General features: G+C 39.5%; 1 protein-coding gene across 2 annotated transcripts in view; it reads right to left on the bottom strand.

Moving 5' to 3' along the window:
* SLC6A1 (solute carrier family 6 member 1) overlaps nucleotides 1–15,178 on the bottom strand; it is a 77,669-nt gene extending 62,491 nt beyond the window's left edge. The window contains exon 1 of one of the 2 annotated variants that reach the window (XM_082211948.1): nucleotides 14,726–15,178. The gene's annotated coding sequence lies outside the window, so the exon portion shown is untranslated. Of the gene's footprint in view, nucleotides 1–9,154; nucleotides 9,204–14,725 lie in introns of those variants that run through there. The other variant, XM_082211949.1, reaches the window with a different exon arrangement.
* Nucleotides 15,179–18,827: the final 3,649 nt, after the last annotated feature.

Below are 18,827 nucleotides of genomic sequence, written 5' to 3'. Positions count from 1 at the left end.
ACAGAGGCCTTTACTTGAGTGTCCTGTCCCCACCACTGACATTAGTCTTGAGAGAAGAAGCCAATAAAATACTTTCTCCCAAGCCAAATCAAAGTGCATGGGGTTACAGCTGGAGACAGGAGATTTGCAGAACACATCAGGGGAACATGACGATTTCTCTGGAACGCAAACGTACCCACAGGCAGGAATGAGTTGGCACCCCTTTTTATAGAGTCATATTTCAAAGATTATTGTAATATAAATTTGAGCATTCAAAAGGCACTGAGTGTTTATTATTGCTATTATTTAAACAGGAACTTTAATACTTTTTTTTTTTTACCATTTCTGGTGTATGAAGAATTTTACCATTCTTATTTGTCTCTGTGACTTTGTGCCAAAGCTGTGACCTATACAGAATATAATTTTAACAGGAATCTATGAGATCTAGAGGCTACAATTCAGCAAATTCATTTGCATGCACAAACAGATTGCACGTCACACATGTGTGTGTGTGTGTGTGTGTGTGCGCGCGCGCTTGACACAACACCATTTCTCTTAGTCCCATGCCTAATATTTAGGGAGCTTTAAAAACACCTTGTTTAGTGGATTGAGGTGTGGACGCTACGGTGAAAAATAAGAAACTTCTCCTGACACATAAGCAGAGACAGATGTGAGCTTTTGGATTGTGCGCCACACTGGCAAACATTATGGACTCAGGAAAACAACACAAGGCTTCTTGTTTATGTAAAAAGGAATCTGTTAACTTAGCTAACTACATTATTTGTCTGCTCAGAAATTTAGGGAGCTGTGTAAAACACAACATGGCAGAAAACTCCTGGAATAGAAATGCAGTGCAGATTTCGCTACCAGCGCAGTTATATTATCTTGTATGGCACGTGCACAGTTGCCAAGGCAACCAGTATCCTTCAACCAACTCTATTATTATGGCTATTAGAGGCTTTTAGACTCTCTGGTGTCCAAGCCATCACTCTGAGCTGGTTTGTGCTAATAACCCTCAAATACAGATGCAAGTAGAAAAGCACAGAGGAGAGGGGAGAAACACTTTTGCAGATCGACACTCAGCATTATAAGCCAGTGGCGGCTTGGGAAATTAAATTCAATCAGCTAGAGGGAAGCAACTGTTATATAACTATCTTTATTAAGCCAGATAAGTGTAGTGACAGTTCACTGCAGACCTTGAGTTCCTGTGATGAATAACTGTCTGAGTGAATCTAATAGCAGAGCAGGGCTACAGTACTTACTAATTATCTGGAAGAAAAAATCTCATCGCACACCTATTGCAGTGAAAAATTAATTAGCCACTGCTGCAGCTATCAGATTGTATTTTCTGAGAGGTAAATGATGAATATATTCATAAAAGATACAACTAGGAAATGATAGATTTCTACCTTTTCAGTGTTATCTCTCAAATTGTGAAAGTGGATGTTGCCATTATTAAATTAAAAATCATTACAATCCAATCTGTATTTGTCTGACACAAGCCATCCTTTTAACATTTGCGGAAAGCTTTCCCAGTCAGTAAGTGCCCATATCCTTCTGTTATATCTAAGCATTCACACATCAAAGCACTACAACAAACTCATTATGCACCATATGGATCAACAGAGAATTTCCTTTAGCCACCAACTAGGGAATTTCAAGCAGAAAATAAATAGTGCAATTTATTTTTTTAAAAGCACCCGTTGACAAATCATCCAGCGGTTTCTGAACTAGATTTATCCTCGCACTTGCAAGTGCACTCAGTGTTATGGGGAAGGCAGAATGATGGATGTTTTATAAGGAAAACAATTTTTGTACACTAAACAGGATTTAGGAACTAACAGCCCACTCCTGGTGCTTTGTGGTACAATAAAAGCTTGCACAGCAGCAGCTGCCATTCTGAGCACCACCTTGTGCAGTTCAGCCTACTCAGTAAGCCTTAAGGATGAGGCTCAGAACTAACAGCATCCCCCCTGTCCTCTCTAATTTTCCCCGACCTTGAAGAAAGCCCCCCTGCACGGTGCTTCTTTGCTGTGCAAGGGTTTGTGTGGCACTCCTATGCTGCGTAAAGTGCTAGTCCAGCTTGGAGTAGATTAATGGCTCACAGTAAGTGTTGGTGGCCATGGCTGAACCCAATGTTGTAGTGACATTGGGTCCAAACACCCAATTTAACCTTTTTTGAAAACATGATTTTGGAATACTTTTCAAGGCCACCACCCTCAATCCATTATGGAATTCAATAAGGCTGACAACAACATGCCATTGCATGTTGCAAAATCTCTGCCTCTTCTCTCGGAGAGGTGGGGGAAGGTGGATAATGTCTTGGAGGATCTAATTGCATTGTGAAATAACCGTCTAGGATGTGGATGACTGAGATGGGAAGAGGTATGTTAGAATTTCCCCATACTGTGTTTTAGCAACAGCAAATCCAGCAGCAGTGCCCAATATTAAAAATGCCTGGGCCATTTCTGTGTGATAGCACTCTTGCTGGTAAGCAGCTGCTGCTAGACTCCATGGCATTCTCACAGTTATCCAATGAAATGCTGTCACAGTATGGATAGGAAAGAATCAAGTGAGAGGTGGGGTGGAACCAAAAAGTATTATATTATCCCTTGAACATTTAAAAATTGTCAGTAAATGTATAAAATTCAAAATGTCACATTTCAAATGTCTATTTCCAAAACATACCTAAGCTGCTATAGTATGGGTACTCTGGTACTTCAACTCTACTTTAACTGCATATCCATTTCCCTAGAAGTAAGCCTCACTGAACTCAGCTGGTAGGACAAGGAGCTAAGCTGACCCAAGCTAGCTCTTGCTTTCACATGACGGCACTGGGTCCAACTGTTATCCCAATTCCATTACAGCATGACCAGCAAGACAACTGGTGTGGCCCCACTGCTGTTAAGAACCCCACTACCTAGTCGGGTTGTGGATTGCATACTTAGCATTGAGCCATTGAAATAGACCGTTCAGGTTAGTTATTATAACTTAAGTCATTTCACTAGGTCTTCTTTAACTGTTACTAAGTCTGGATCCACCCCACTAGAATTTATGTGTATTGGATTATCCTATGAAGCATACACAGTTCCAAAACACCAGTGTTTTGCCCTTGAATCCAGTAGGCCCTGCGTAGCCTCAGAAACAATGCAGTGGCCATGCAAAGGTAAATTCATCAAAGAGTATCAGCTGTTGCAACTGCTATGAATGGGTTACAAACTCATCCTCAGGGCTGCTTCATCTGATACAGCTGCTATATAAAGGCAGCAGTTCAAGCCACATGCCGTGAACTTGCTCGACTTGTTCTAATTCTTACACATCCACAACCCCAAAGAACGTTTGTCCCTATGCTGTGACAAAAATGTGTTGCTGATAAGGTTTGGCATTCACAGCCATATTGTGTAAAGAAGCCCTCAGGTTTCACATTTTATATGCTCATGCCATGTTGGCAGTAATTGCGCACGTGATCTTTTTTTCAAATCAACAACCATATGCAAACATAATTTGTACTATTTCTTAAATTATTAAAATGTTAGTGTAACATGCTTTGCAACCATCCTCAATTTCTGGTACCTCTCTCTAGTCCCCTTACCCATTTTTTTCTCAATTTTGCCTTTTGGGGGAGATGTCGGGGATACCTTTTAAAAATGCCATTGGTGTGCATATACATGCACTAAGAGTTTCTTAGGTTTCAGCCCTGCTTTGCCACATTTCTGGGGAAATTACATCTGGGGAGAGGGTGAAATGAATATACGATGCCCCATGCAACAGAATGAAGTGGGAAGATGGCCAGTACCGCTTCACAGGGTGGGGGATTACCTTTTTATTTTTTTAATTGAAAATAAAGAAACAAAGGGTGGGATTCACCTAATGATTCCTGTCAGCACAAGCAATCTGTGAAGGCTTCCACTTGCACAACAAATTGGCTCTGTGGGGGGTTGAAAGAACCCTAGTACAGTACATGGGAGGAGAAGGGGAATTGTTTTCTCTGGCAAACTGCAATGTGTGATGCTGAATTTGACCCAAAAGCTTCTTGTAAGCAGAAACAAGAATAACAGGCAGAGATTTGGGCTCTGTAGACTTTCTTGCTGGTATGCTTGTTCTTTTCTCGCAGCAAATGTTTATGTAGGGGAGGGCATTTGAAAATTCTACATTCCAACTACTTCCTGAAGTAACCTAGTGATTTAGAATTCTGTCACCTCATTCTCACGCGTGTAGAGCAATCTAAAAGTATGTGAACTGCCATTCTGTTGTTCTCCTTCTAATGGCTACTCTGATAGTAAAGGGAAAGTGTTATGACCAGGTTAGTAAAATACCTCCTTCAGGAGCTTGTGGGGGATAGATAAATACAAGATATAGTTGATGGGGGAAAGCCTTCAGTATGGAGGAGAGGGCTGCCATAGGCGGTGATCCTTGGTGTGAGAATGGGAGTGGGTCATATCAGTGTCCATGTTTTCATCCGTGAAATGCTGAATATCATGGCACTCTTGAGCACAACTGACCAAATGGCATGCATTTTAAGCACCAAGTGGATCAAGTGGAGGTTGTTTTCTGAAAATGTGGATCTTACTTCTTATCTCACATGAACTTAAGTGTACTGAGTTATTTAAAAATAGATGCAGTAAGTCACTTCAGATTTTGACCCTGTTTTTCAACATTGTATCTTGCCAAGCTTCTCTCTCTGTTTAAATCAATGTATCAAGAACTGGGCCTCATGAACATTCGGATACACATGTCCTTGATCTTTATGTGAAAGAACAGAGAAGAAGAGAGAATGTGAAAGGGAAAATCCAGTTGCTCTACACAAGGGAAGGCTTTGAGCCTCTCTCTTTTTGTCCCTGTTCCCAGTTGAGGCTGAGAATCCCACTAAGGATCTTGAAGAAATGGCAACACCTCCACTTCCTTTGTCTGCCAAACCAATCAGATTAAGTGGGCACCTGAACAAAGGAGAATTAATTTGTATTCCTAGAAAGAACACAGAGGAAAGAACATCATAGATTGTGAAGCACCTTTTGGGGGGGTGGGATAGCATCTGGTTCAAATCCAGTTCCTTCTCAGTAGTGTGCTCTTTGTAACGCTGAACCATTTGAAAAGAACCCATTAAATGTATCAGCCTTGCAGACAAAAAGGGAATGTTTTTACTAGTTACATTTCTTTTTGAATATATAACTCTTTGTCGTTCATTTTGGTGATGATTTTAATTTACCACGGTGTCAGGGTGTACAATGGGAGCCCTCCACTGTGCATTATGAACAGAACACAGGAAAATGCAGATACGTATTTATAACAACAGGAAAACAACAATTATGAGCAACTGGAAAGGACGAATGCACAATATTATAAAAAATGCATACTTGCCCATTGTTCTTCCAGTAACTCAAACCATTTATATAATTTAAAGTTCGTTTGGTACTAGCCTCTTCAGCAAAGCAAACCTCATGATCATTTCAACATATTGAAGCAACATCTATCTTTTGATGATATTTACGTAATACGTGGATAAATGGTTGTTGTGTTTTATCCACTTCTTCCCCACACAACACTGTAACAATATTATGATTATCTATTTAATAGTTACTTGTTACCTAAAAGTCTCCAAGCAATTTACATGTAAAAAGATAGACATAAATATAATATACCATATACAACATTAAAAAAGTACACATCGTCCCCATAACAGCAATAGGAAACTTTCACAACACACTAACAATGATACAAACTCCACTCTTGTCTTTCAAAAGCCTGGGAAGGTAGCAGGCAGCCCAAGCTGTGCAGAGCATTTCACAGAGAGGACCACAATGGAAAAGACCCTCTCCCTTGTCATCACCCTCCAAGCCTCATTCAGAGAAGCAGAGTCTCAAATGCCAATCTAAGGATCTGGGTAGATTCATATTGGAAGAGGCATCCCATAAGATACTGGGGTCATGAGCTATCAAGACCAGGTCTTTGAATTGGGCTCAGAAGAACAGGGGCAGCCTGTGTAATGGGAACAGAATTGGTGATCTATTTGTCTCTAACCTGTCAACAGCTGGGCAGCTGCTTTCCGCATTAATTAAAGTTCCCAACCTGTTTTCAAAGGCAGCTGGGTAAAGTGCATTGCCATAGTTCAGTACTGAGGTTTCCAGAGCATAGGTTAGAGTAGCCAAGTTATACCAGTCCAGATAGGGTTGTAGTTGGGCCACCAACTGCTGGAAAGCACTCTGTACTACTGATGTCGTCTCTGCCTCACGTGACAGTAGTGGATCCAGAAGAATATGGTGTCACCCAAAAATATCTCAAAATGACTTAAAGAACTCAGGAGAAGCAGAAATGTTAGAGGGTGTCCCTTTGCTATATAAAAGCATCAAAATCCCAATTCAAGCATGTTCTGAGTAACAACATTTTATTCTCAGCCTCACTTGATGGGCAAGGAAAGACGATAAAGTAAACTGGTGGCAAAATAGCATTCAATCAAATGGAGACTATTCTGGTAATAAAAACAACAATATCTACTCATTACATGCTTGTTTGCAAGTTGTGTCGAAAGAAAATTGAGTTGGTGTATTATAATTGAAAAAATGATGGACTAGCAAGGAAGTCACTGCATACTTGTGACTGCTTTAAAATATGCTCCTCAATCAGTTCTTATATTTCAGCATTAAAATTGCAATAGACTTCTGTGATTTCACAAACTAGCAACTTCGCATTATTATCAACTGAAAAAACATGGAACAGATACACCAATCCTGCTACATTTTCATTTGAAAAGACTACGAAGAAGACATTAGCATTGCCAGAGCAAAAACATACTGGCCACTTTAAAGGGAAAACTCATGTTTTTTCTCCTCTTTAAAATATTCTATTACATATAAATGCACATATTATAAAACACTTTTATACTTTTATCCTTTTTATTATAAAAATTAAATATAAAGAGAATAGAGTTATAAATGGCATGTTTGAATTTCTATAAGAATGAATTTCAAGTCCTTTTGAGTTTTATTTTCTCTGTTTTTTAGTTTTTCTATTTTTACAGCTGTAGAGATAATGAAAATACATTAAGAAAACTTAGTTTGGACTAAAATTATGAAACTGTTAGTGAAAGTAAAATTCAGCTGCAAAGCTGAAAAATGCATTTGTCAATAAAAGCGACAAAGGTATATAGTGTTTCATGTTCATTCTACATATGAATGGAGGCCTTCTCAGCATCTTAAATTGCTAAGGAAAACAAAAATATTTCTCTCAACAGATACTGCCAGTAGAGTTGTCCGAGGAAATAATGCACCATATCTGTTCTCAACAGTGTTGGTACATATTGAACACCAGCACTTCCCTTCATATCAAAAGCTGGTAATTAAAATCAAAAAGTATCAAGAGGAAAGACCATACCTTAATAAAGAAAAATGTTATTTTACAATATCCAACTGATTTCAGTGGGAAGGACATTAAAGTATCTGTACTTCAGTTTTTTACTCCAAAGTAATACAATTAAGTTCAATAGAACATGCTCCCCATGAAGAGATTATAAGATTGTAGAATAATCAAGCATGTAGCATAAAAATGAATGTCTATAGTTTATCCTTAAATTTAGTATTTCCAATATACCCTCAACCTGATGCCATTACTCCGCAGAGTAGCATCTGACAGCTCTTGGTCCCCATGGTTTGTTGCAGTATATAGACCCCCCCCCCCGTCTACTTATAAATATATTTGCATTCATGTTAAATTAGTGGCCCATAAAAGTAAGTATTAAAACTCCATTAACTTTAATTAACCTTATGTTTGACGTACATACATTTAAAAAGGAAATTAACATGACATTAGTTAATAGTATGGAGCTGAAATTTACTTTACTAACTCAAGGCATTCCTGGCTCTGGATACAACTTTACTCGTAGCCACTATATACTTTTGCTTCTGATTTCCAATGAAATAAATGCTTATTTGATTTATCAAGACTTTAAAAACACCTAACACTTTGAAACTGCAAGTTTCCATTTAAATTCAATCAACAGAAAAGCAATAGATCATAAATAGCTTGGAATTATTTACCTGATGCAATGAATTCTGATATAATAAGCATTTCCCTAGATGTTAGGTGACCTATTAACTTATTTTAGTTGTATTTTGACATTCAGCCTACTCAACTAGCCTGAAATTAGATTCATTTTATCTCTTGCTCTCGTAATTGTATGGCAGAAGCATACATTTAAGACGGTTTGGACATTCCCTCCCCCCCAGTATCTACTGATACAGGTTGTATTCTTTTGGCTAAAAAAGATGTAGCAAGTTTTGCATGTATGCCTTCCTTAGAATATTGAAAGGTTTATATAATATAATAGCAGTGTGTCTTGTCTCCCATCATTAGATCACTACAGTGCCACAAGATATTATTACCTCATCTTTTGGCTTCTTAAATCATGGCTACAACTGACCTTGTCTTTCCAAAATGAATTCTGTCACAATAATGACTTTTTCATTGTCATTCTTCAAGCAGTCATTGCCAGGTCAAGAAGCCACAACTGAATTAATGCTTATTAATCAGGCTCAGAATTACTCTCACCATACTAGGGATTCTAAAATTCAACCAGATATGCCTATGTGACTGAGGAATAACTAACTATAACAATATCATTGGTGCTTGCCTAAAATTCACCAGAAGGCCCAGAACTCAAATTCACATTTTGCCTTCAACTTGCATTTTCATAATGCAGACAAGAGCCAGAAAATTACACCACTTATTAAATTCAATAACTGAACAAAAAAATAACTCCAAGGAAAAAATATTAAATGAGCATTTGAATTAAATATTTAATTCAATATTTAAGAGATTTTTTCCCATGAAGAATTATGTTTTAGAGTATATATGATGGCATACAAATTTTAGCTCCAGAGGGGCTTTAATATTACTATACTAAGAATTTACTATGTGCACCTTGTCAGTGTTTACATGTATAGGGTCAAGCATGTATCACTATTACCCATTGCTTGTTAAGCGTGCCTGTTAAATTCTCCTAGATTATAACAATTACAGATTGAGGAACCTACTAACATTACAAGAGACAACGCTCTCAGTTCAGCTGACTATCTCTTCTGTAAATCTCCACAGGGTTCAAATTATTGGCTTCAATTAAAATGTTGCGTCAACAAACCATGCCATTTATCAGATTTAAAGAATGCAAAATATTGACCCTAACCTTGATCTTATTGGATGTGAACACCAATCCTCCTTTCTGCAAATGGTGCTTGTACCAATTTTAGCCATCTGAGTTTTCTGTCTCTAAATGAATGAATCAAATAAAATCTAAAAAGTCTTATCTATTTACCATACAAAAATATTCACAAGCTTTAATGATCACACCTTCAAACCATTTTAATTCTCTAATATTATTAATGTTCATAACTGAATAATTATCATTACTAAAATAGCCTGGGGGGGAAAGTATTTTGCTTTTCTATGATTTTGAAGGATTCCTCTAAACAAACAAGGTCTGCTAAGACATAAAATGATTTAAATGCTGATCTGTGTTAAAATAGTCATCTATCTGGAAGACGTATCTCAAAAAATACTGTGAAGTTATTGGCTTATCATTCCGTTCTGAAATACAATGACCTTTTGCTACCAATTCGACTCAAAGGAAAATGTCGTACAAAAATAGGTTCATATTTCAGAATTGCTTTGTGCAATGCGTAGTGCTTTGAATCTGGGTGCTAGGTTGTCATCCTGTTTCAGTGTAAATGCATAGCCCTCTTCAACACAAGTTCCAGTGAAGTGAACTGAGGTGATGTTGCAGAGAGCATCGAGAGCAGAGCCTCAGAACATGTCTGTACTAGTTGTTTATAGTGTGTCAGTTCCAATTTAAGATGTCTTTAACTTGCATCTAATCTGCTATCTTTGTACATACAACATCAAATGATCATTGGAGACGTCATGTGTTTCAATGATCTCTGCTAAAAATGACTGAACTGAAAAGAGGCCTATGTGTATTACTTTAGTAAAAACCTATTTATTGGTCACTGTGACCATTGCCTGTGGGAGGAGTCTATAGTACACCCTCCTCATTATTCTCTCTCTCATAGACCCCTCCTTCTCATATACCCTCCTTGAGTTCAAAAGGTAATATTTACATTACAATCATTGTCTACACATTATGCTTATTTTGGTAAATGAACCCCTGATAATCTTCTGTTTTGCTGTACAACAGAATCCTCATAAAGTATGAAAAATTAAATTAAAACAAGAAAGTTCAAATGGAGAATTGCAAAAACCAAATCTGTCCCAGGCATTTCATAGACAGGCCAGAATAGAGTCTACCGCCACAATATAATTTTCTAATGAGCCTTTAAAATTTCTCTCTTACGTACTTTGAGTCTCCTTCCTTTCTCTTTCCATTCCAGAATAATCCCACATTTGCTGATACTGTTTCAATATGGAAGGATCAGATCAACAGCTACCATGCATTGTAAACTCTGCAAATTAATATTGTATCCATAAAATAAGGCTCATTTTAATTCTCCCATAATATAACACTTAAAATGTTATCATCACCCAGCACTAGTTTTTACTAAAATCTACACCCAAGAAAGCAAAATGGGTTAAGGCCACAGCCTAAAATATTATTAACATTATTTTTGAAATTATAGATGTCATAATAGACAACTGATGTAACATCTCTTGTAATTTTATATTATTTATAATTGTAATTGGATGTTAATTCAGCTCACCATTCAACCTTTCTGAAGACTATATATCATTTTTGTAAACTAATTTAGCTTTGTCAATAAGAAAATGAGTCATCTCCTGTTAGCCTAGGTGCGCTAACAAGATCAAGAATGAATTGCTTACCATTTGTGAAAACTACCAGTTTAAAATAATTTATTGAAAAATAGGTTCAAAATGTAACGAGAATGCCCAATGCATTCATACCTCTTTCAATTAGAACTTAAAATTCATTCTCCGAAAGCCATATCTACAGCACACACACACACACACATAGGGGGACGATCATGCAGTTTTCTGTCTGTTTAAATCCCATTGTGTCTTTTATTCTTAAATGTATGAATGTACACATTTATGTACATATTAGGTTGACTTTTTTACTTGAAATTTAGCACTACAGGACAGGCAGTCCCTGCAAGGAATGAGTAATTTTAAGGGGATGGGGCATATACTTCAGAACCCATTATTGTCCTATTTTGATGATCAATCAAGTGGAAGAATGTGATGACATCATCTGCTTTAAGATTAGTAATTCATTGCCTCTAGCTATCAGAAGCCACCCAATAAGAATAAAAGAAAGCCAGGGGAAAAGGTTCTGTTCTTATTAACTTTATGGTAAAGATTTCTTTCAGATCTTTTGTCTTTTTCCGGTCTTTGAAGACATACCATGGTCTTATTCAAAATTTTCAATGAATATCTCATTGAAGTTTATTATGCAGTTGCAGATATTTGTTTTGTATGTCATTTCAATCCAAAGGCAAGTTACTTTGCTGTCTATGATAAAATCAGCAATAGATTTATTTGCCAAAAACTAATCTTCTAAACGGTTTTGGTTGTAATCCCATCAACAGTATGCTTGAATCCAGAAGTCAGTATTATTTAAGCACCAATCTGAGCTCAGGATCATATTTCACTCACATATGAGCTCTGTACTGGAAATAAGCCTTATAAAATTAATGAGCTATTAGCACGATCAATCTACAGTTAAGGAGTTTTAAGATCCATTAATTAAAAGTATGCCTTCCTAAATCTCTGCCACTGAAATAAGTGGAATTCAAAAGTGCTCAACTCTGGCTAGATCAATATTGGTCTCTAGACAGCTATATACTCTCATATAAAATGGTCCCAAACCATATTGCAATTGACTCTTGCAACAGCAAAATTTAAAGATATATTTCCCTAAAGAAAACTGATCTGTGCATGGAAAAGAAGTTTGTCATATTGTATCTGGTAGCTATTTCTGGACATAAATTGCATAGATTGTATGCCCGCAATCTATTCCTGACCTGGTTTCCTTTAAAGTTTGCTTGCATCTTATGAGGATGTTTAAATAAATTTCACTGCAGCAGAGCAAATATGTAAAGTGAACAGAAATTATAGCTTCTTAACTACAATATGAACTGGTTTATAAATGCTTTATATATTTATTTTATCATTCAGAATTCTAATTCTGCATCAAACTTCAACCATGTTGGTTTGAAACATCTCAATTATTTCAAAAAGTTATTTTTAAATTTCACATCATCCTATTTAAGCCTTCATTAGTGAAGATGACATGGACTGCTGTAATGAAAAATTATCAGAAAAGATTGGAATAAAGGTCTCTGTACTCCCTATAACATTTGTTACGTTGGTAATATATGTGATGCTTCACCTATTGGCAATACAATCCTATACATGTCTACTGAGAGGCAAGTTCCACTGTCCTTTCACTGTTGAAATTGAAATTAGTTGCTTATTTCAATTAGACATTACATAAAAGCAAAGGTTGTTAATGTAAGTTCTAAATTTGACTGTTTTTATTCAATTCTATTTGAAATTTCCATTTATTTTGGAAGACTGGCAACATCAATGGGGAAAAATAATGAATATATTCCACTGAATGAAAGAAGCACATACCACTCCATTTACAAATGCAATGCAACATCCATTATTGTTTCACTGATAATTTCTGAATCAACGCATAAAACATTTTAACATTCTTGACATTCCATTTAAGAAAAATATTAATGCCACTGGTAATTACATTTTCATTGACTTCTTATCTCATTCTTCTGTCCCAAATTCAAACAGAAATAATGTGGAGCTGTCTGAATCATTGCCAGATGTTTATAATGATTTATTGACTAGGTTCATTAAAATGCATTTATCAACTCATTCGAATATAAATTTAATGGTTCCAGTTGACGCTGCCATTTTATTAATGTTGCTTTTATCTGCCCAGACTGGCTACTTCAACAGAACAGAAAGGTTTCAATCTAAATGTTTTTAAAAATGCTTTATTTAGTTGCAATGCACTGCAATTCTTTGCATGTTTACTCACTGAACTCTCACTGAATTTAATTAGATAGGTAGCCCCAACTAAGCATGGGACTATTGAATAAATGCAGCCTATACGAAAAGGGGGAAATGCAGTACATTAGTTCCGCTGAGGGGCTTGTATGTTTATGTCCAGAGAGTTCTGCAATTCAGTAATCTACAGGTAAATTTAGGTTAGGCTGGAGATCAGTACCTTAAAGAACTCTGCCTCTAGGGATAAGTTGGGAACAAGAATGACTCTGCTGACATTAGGTAAATGCCTGCTCAGTGACCTTCATTACCAAAGCTCTTGGCTTTCAGGAGCATCTCAAGCATTCTGTGTCACTGCTGATATCACTGTGCAGAAGGCAACATGACAGGGTGCAAATGAGAAGCAAACACAAAGTGGCCAACAATCAGCACAGAGAAAAGGCAAATCTTTGGGCACAGCTGGCAACACAATATTGTCTCAGTGTGTGTCTGATAATTTTTTATACTAGGGCAAGCACAAGAATATAAGAGTTTTGCATGCTAAGAAAACCTAATTTTGTTTAAACTTAAGACATAGTCATCAAAATGGTATTTGATGAAGGGTTATGCCAGATCCAATTATATTTTGAAAAGGCTGGCTCCATCTATAGTACAATTCCATAGGTTCTACTCCAGAGTGTGCGCCATTCAGTTCCATAGGGCTTACTATCTGGACAATGTGTATAGGATTGCAGACATGGTTTACAACAGTCTTACTACGCTTTAACAGCCTACACTTGGGTACCTGTGCATATTATCCACCTTCTTCACATTATATAGCCTCTTGTATTAATCAAGCTTTTCCATCTGCTCAAACTATACAAATGTGAATGTTTCGTGCAAGACTTTTTTTAAAAAAAACACACACACAACCTCAAACATCATTTTGTTGCTGTTTCAGGAAGCTCTATGTACACAGTATCAAACTGTGCCAGTAGACACCAATGGTTATTTCACCACACACATTTCCACAACGTGGAATTGTGGCATCTAGTTCAGTTTACATCATTAAGTTCAGAACTGTGAGCTGCTGAGATAGTCTTTGCACACTAAAGCACAGCACAGTGTATCTGTCCAGGACAGGTAGATTCCACAGGTAGAAAGACGGCGACCTAGATAAAACAAAAATATGGATGGGCAGCAAAACGCTTGCTTCCGTTTGGACGAAAGTGTCCACAGCTGCGCGCCTGGGTTTACCTGCCCATCCTTTCGAGGCGCCAAAGACGCGCACCATCAACGCAAACCAAATCATTAGTATTCTCCACCCCCTCTGTGGAAAATTAGAAACGGTGTGGATGGGGAGGGGGCAATGCAAAATAGTGACCACGGCAGAACCACCCTTTCCAAAACATGGTCCAGAGCACACTAAACAGAGGATTCCAGATCAGAATCACCATTTGGCGCTCGATCCAGCCCCTCTGGTTCCTCTCATTCTACCCTGACCACTGACATCCCAGGCTGGACCCTCATCTCCCCAAGCCTCCGAGCAACTCCCATAGCGGTCCCTTCGGCTCCGTGTCTTCCTTTCCTTGTCGCCTTGTCCCGCTAGCAGCGTTTCCCTTTGGCTCTTCGGAGCCTCCCCCCTCCTCCCTTGCCCGCCAAAGAGCCTTTCTTCTTCGCTGTCTTGCTTCAGACAACCTCCCGCTTTGCCCCTTCTTCTTCTTCTGCTGCTGCTGCTTCTTCTCCCCCAGCCTCGCGTTCCTCCTGGCGCCCGACCTACCTGCTGGAGCCGAGGGGACGCGCTCGCTGCCTCCACACGCGCTCCGTCCGAGCCAGCCCGCGCTGCTCTCCCCGCGCGGTGTGAATGCTCATTTAAAGCTCGGCGCCCGCTGCTCAGTGGCTGCTGCTCCGCTGTAGTCTCCCGGCTCTGGCTTCTTCCTTTCTCCCCTCACAACACAAAGGCGCTCGCGAGCCCGCTCCGAGGAGCCCGGCGAAGCGGCCCCGCCCCCGCCAGAAGAGACCCGCACCTGCCGCCGGGCGGCTCCGTACCCCCCACTCCGCCTCTCCCGCCAAAGTAGCCAAAGCCCGCCCCGCGCCGGGGTAAAGTTAAGGCGCAGCCGAGCCCGCCGCGTCCAGCCGCCGAGAGAGAGCTGGGCGGCGCTAGCGGTGCTGGTGGTGCTGCTGACCCTGGTCGGGGAGGCGGCGTGGAAAGCCTGGCACGCGGCGCTTGGCTGAGGACCTGCCCCGGCCGCCCCTCCTCTTTCTGAGGCAGCTTCCTGTGCAGCCAGGCGACGCCAATGACAAGGAGTGTTTTAGGCGGGAGAGAAGGTTGGCCATGAGTCAACCTGAGGGAAGGGGCTCCTAGGCCATTTTGCGCCCTCAAAAAAAAAAAAAATGCTTTGGCCAGAAAGTTTCTCCATGCTCTCCAGCTAGGGCAGCTCACCTCACAGTGCTACCAAGAAAGAGGTGAGGCAGTGGGCAGAGATCAGCTGATTTCTTGCTGTTTCTCTGGGTAGCTTGGAGAGACGGTTGGGCCTGGCTAACATGGACTCCAGTTTCTTTTGGCAGCAGTCAGCATGGTCAATGGTCTTCAAATCATCGAATTATGGAGCTGGAAAGGACTGTGAGGACCAAATCCCTGCAATGCAAGGAATCTTTTGGTCCAATGTGGGGCTCGAACCCTCAACCCTCAGACTAGTGCTCTACCAACTGAGTCATTCCATGGGAGCTGAAATTCATCAACCTCTGGAGGACATCAGAACATCAGAAGAGCCCTGCTGGATCAGGCCAAAGGCCCATGTACCCTGTTCCCACAGTGGCCAAGCAATGCGAAGCCCCCAAGAAGGATGCTGAGGGCATCACATTGGCCACTTCTGTCCACAGGGGGAAAACAGGTGTACAAGTAAGTAAAGGCAGCTGCTTGCGCAAGGAGCAACCATTACATTTAGTTGCCTCCTGCACTCTTCCTCTGTGCACAGCAAATCCTTCCCACCCAGAGAGGGACAGAAGGCCAGTTGAGATGGTGGCAAGTTTTGGCTCACCCACCCGCTCATTCACTCACTCGGGTCCCAGTCGTTCCTACCCATGCCGTGGAAAGAGAAAGGGTAAGTGAGCAGAGAGAGCTTCTGCGAACAAGGTGGCAAGTGAGCAATCAGAAGCAGCAGTGGCCTCTCCTTGCAACCATTTCTTGCCCAGTCCTTTTGATTGTGCCTGGTCAAATATAGCAGGGAAGAAGAGGTTGTGGCTGGTACTCCCATCTCTTCCCTGGGCACAGTTTCTAGGCAGTGAAGTGCTGAGGATGATTTTTTTTCTTCTTAAATAACTGCTTGCTTACTAGAAGCTACTTCCTACTGTGTTTGATAGGGCTGCCTATATTGCAACCCAATCATTCAAACAAAACATAAATCCTGCGTAGAAGAAATGTGGGACTTACTCTTAGTCTAAAGCTGCAACCCTTAGCTGAGGAAGTTCCATTGAATTCACTGTGACCTATTTCCAAGTAAATGTCTGCATATATACCATGCTTTTAAGCGCATGGCTTTCCCCAAATTGGCAATAATCTCCTCCCCTCCTTTTCCATTATAGCAACAGTGTAAAGATACCACCCGTGGCTTTTATTTATTTGTTCTTGTTCTCAGTTGATACAGAAACTAGGTTGGGGAGAAATGCATCAAAATGCGGCATTTCATATGAAATGACAGGATAGACACATAATAGAATATATGTGGATTTTGGTTAACGTCATGTGTACACTGCTTCCTAAACCAGCAGGGGAGCACATTAGATGCAGAGTTAACAGGCACATGAACCACAGCCTAAGTTTCAACACATTTAAGATGCCTTGCCTTATGACATCCACCCAGACTTGCATCTTCCTGGGTGCAGAAATTGCTGTACCCCAAACCCAACATTGACTGCCTGTGCTTTTCCCATTGCTGAAAATATGGGCTGAATACCTATCTGTTTGAACACTGGACCTCTAAATTGTGAATGCTGCTCATGGTAAATTGGCATTCAAACTAGAAAATGAATGAGCATGTGTTGTATAATCATATGTTCATTTTAAAGCTTTACTCCTTTTTATGCCAAAGAGGTAAGAGGAAGGAAATATGTCAGAGAAATTCGTTTTTGGCTGACACTTTTGTTACATTCAAGATATGTGATATCCAAGTGAACAATCTAAAAACAGGCTGCTTTTTGGAGGCCTGGAGGCAAAAAGTCAGCTGTTGCATTAAGTGTAAAGGAAATATTAATACTTGCTTTGATATGTGTTGGCACAATTGATGTCATTACATTCACACCAGCTTTTCATAGCATTCAGTACTGCTGGCTACAAAATCAGTTTTCTAACACACTTCTCAAACAATACAGACACAGATTATCCATGAAGCTGGCCTGCATTATCACTCCAAACCATTACAGTCCATCAGAAGATAGCACTATGGACAGAATTGGTGTTACAGCTTTTGATAATTAGTCATAAGATTAGTAACCAACTTAACCCTGAGAAGGTTGCTTTCATAAATACTAAATGGTCCTTATAAGCATGATCATAATTTGTGCTGGTCATCATTTGAGATTTCAGAGGAATATGTTCTGTTCCACTAGCCAAAATAGTACCTTGGGTTATAGACATCATATTTGCATATCCAATTTCATTGATTTCAGAAGGTAAGGGCATGTGATGCAATACATGATCCCCCCCCAAAAAATTTCTGTTGTCCCCCAGACTGATAAATAGTAATGGACCATGTTCTGTCCATTTTGAGGAGCTATCATTTAGTGAATGGCAACCCTTTTTTTGAGATTGTACTGTGAGGTCATTGCCATTTACAAAGGACAAAGTGTTTTGGGTGCTAAAAATTAATGCAATGGCTCACAAAATTGTTAATGCCTTCCTAATGAGACATAACTAGTTGCTAGAGGAGGTGTATGCATTGTCCTTGACCCTTCAGAGGCAGGTGCATGTGTTCATATAAGAGACATAATACCAGCCTAGCTGTTCTAAGTTGATAAGGAAAAAAGAACATGTGTTGTATACTTCCAGCTTGTTTGAACATCTGATGGTGTAGGTAAGTCATTGTGCTTTCATCTCAGAGTCATAGGTATGTAACCTGTTATCTGTAGCACCTGCAAGGATCTTAACCTGAAATCTCCATCCTGGAACTGAGTCTACAAACTGAACTCATGGCTACTGTTTCAGCCTAATTCAGGCACAGGCAAACTCGGCCCTCCAGATGTTTTGGGACTTCAACTCCCATCATCCCTAGGTAACAGGACCAGTGCTCTAGTTGTTGTTGTTTTTTAATTCTTCCTCTTACCACTCACCCCATTTTTTTAAAATAACATCTTGTCAGCCTAGTGACAAATTCTGGAGATCTTAAAAGCTTGCCACACTTTTATGACAATCAAGAGCAATTTCATGTTTGCAGTGTACTGGGAGAAGTTCAACACTATATTTATGCTCCTATATGTCACCTTGAGTTCCATGATGGATGCAAGGTAGGGTATATAAATGTATTAAACAAATAAAACATGTTTCCCACATGGAATAGGTATACGTGTAGGAAATTGTCTTGTGTGCAGCATACCTGACGCTTGTTTATTCTCATTATCTGGCCAAAAATATAGGTTTTGTGGCAGCTACCAACATTTTAAAATATCCCCTATGAATTGGTCATATGGGCCAATTACTAAATAGGAATGCAACCATGAGGATGTATACCATTGTATAGAAGGCACACTACTCATTATCTTTGCTGTCATTAGTGCCCGGAGAGCGTCACTTCATCTGAAAATCTCACAATTTGGAGAAAGGGCACATTTGGGATGAGGCACTTATTGAGGTCCTACAGGCCTTTAAAGATCAAATCAACATCTTT

Source organism: Podarcis vaucheri (assembly GCF_965113315.1).
Source record: "Podarcis vaucheri genome assembly, chromosome: 2".
Lineage (NCBI taxonomy): Eukaryota > Metazoa > Chordata > Lepidosauria > Squamata > Lacertidae > Podarcis > Podarcis vaucheri.
The sequence above is the reverse complement of the archived record's forward strand: the minus strand, read 5'-3'. Positions and strand labels throughout refer to the sequence as shown.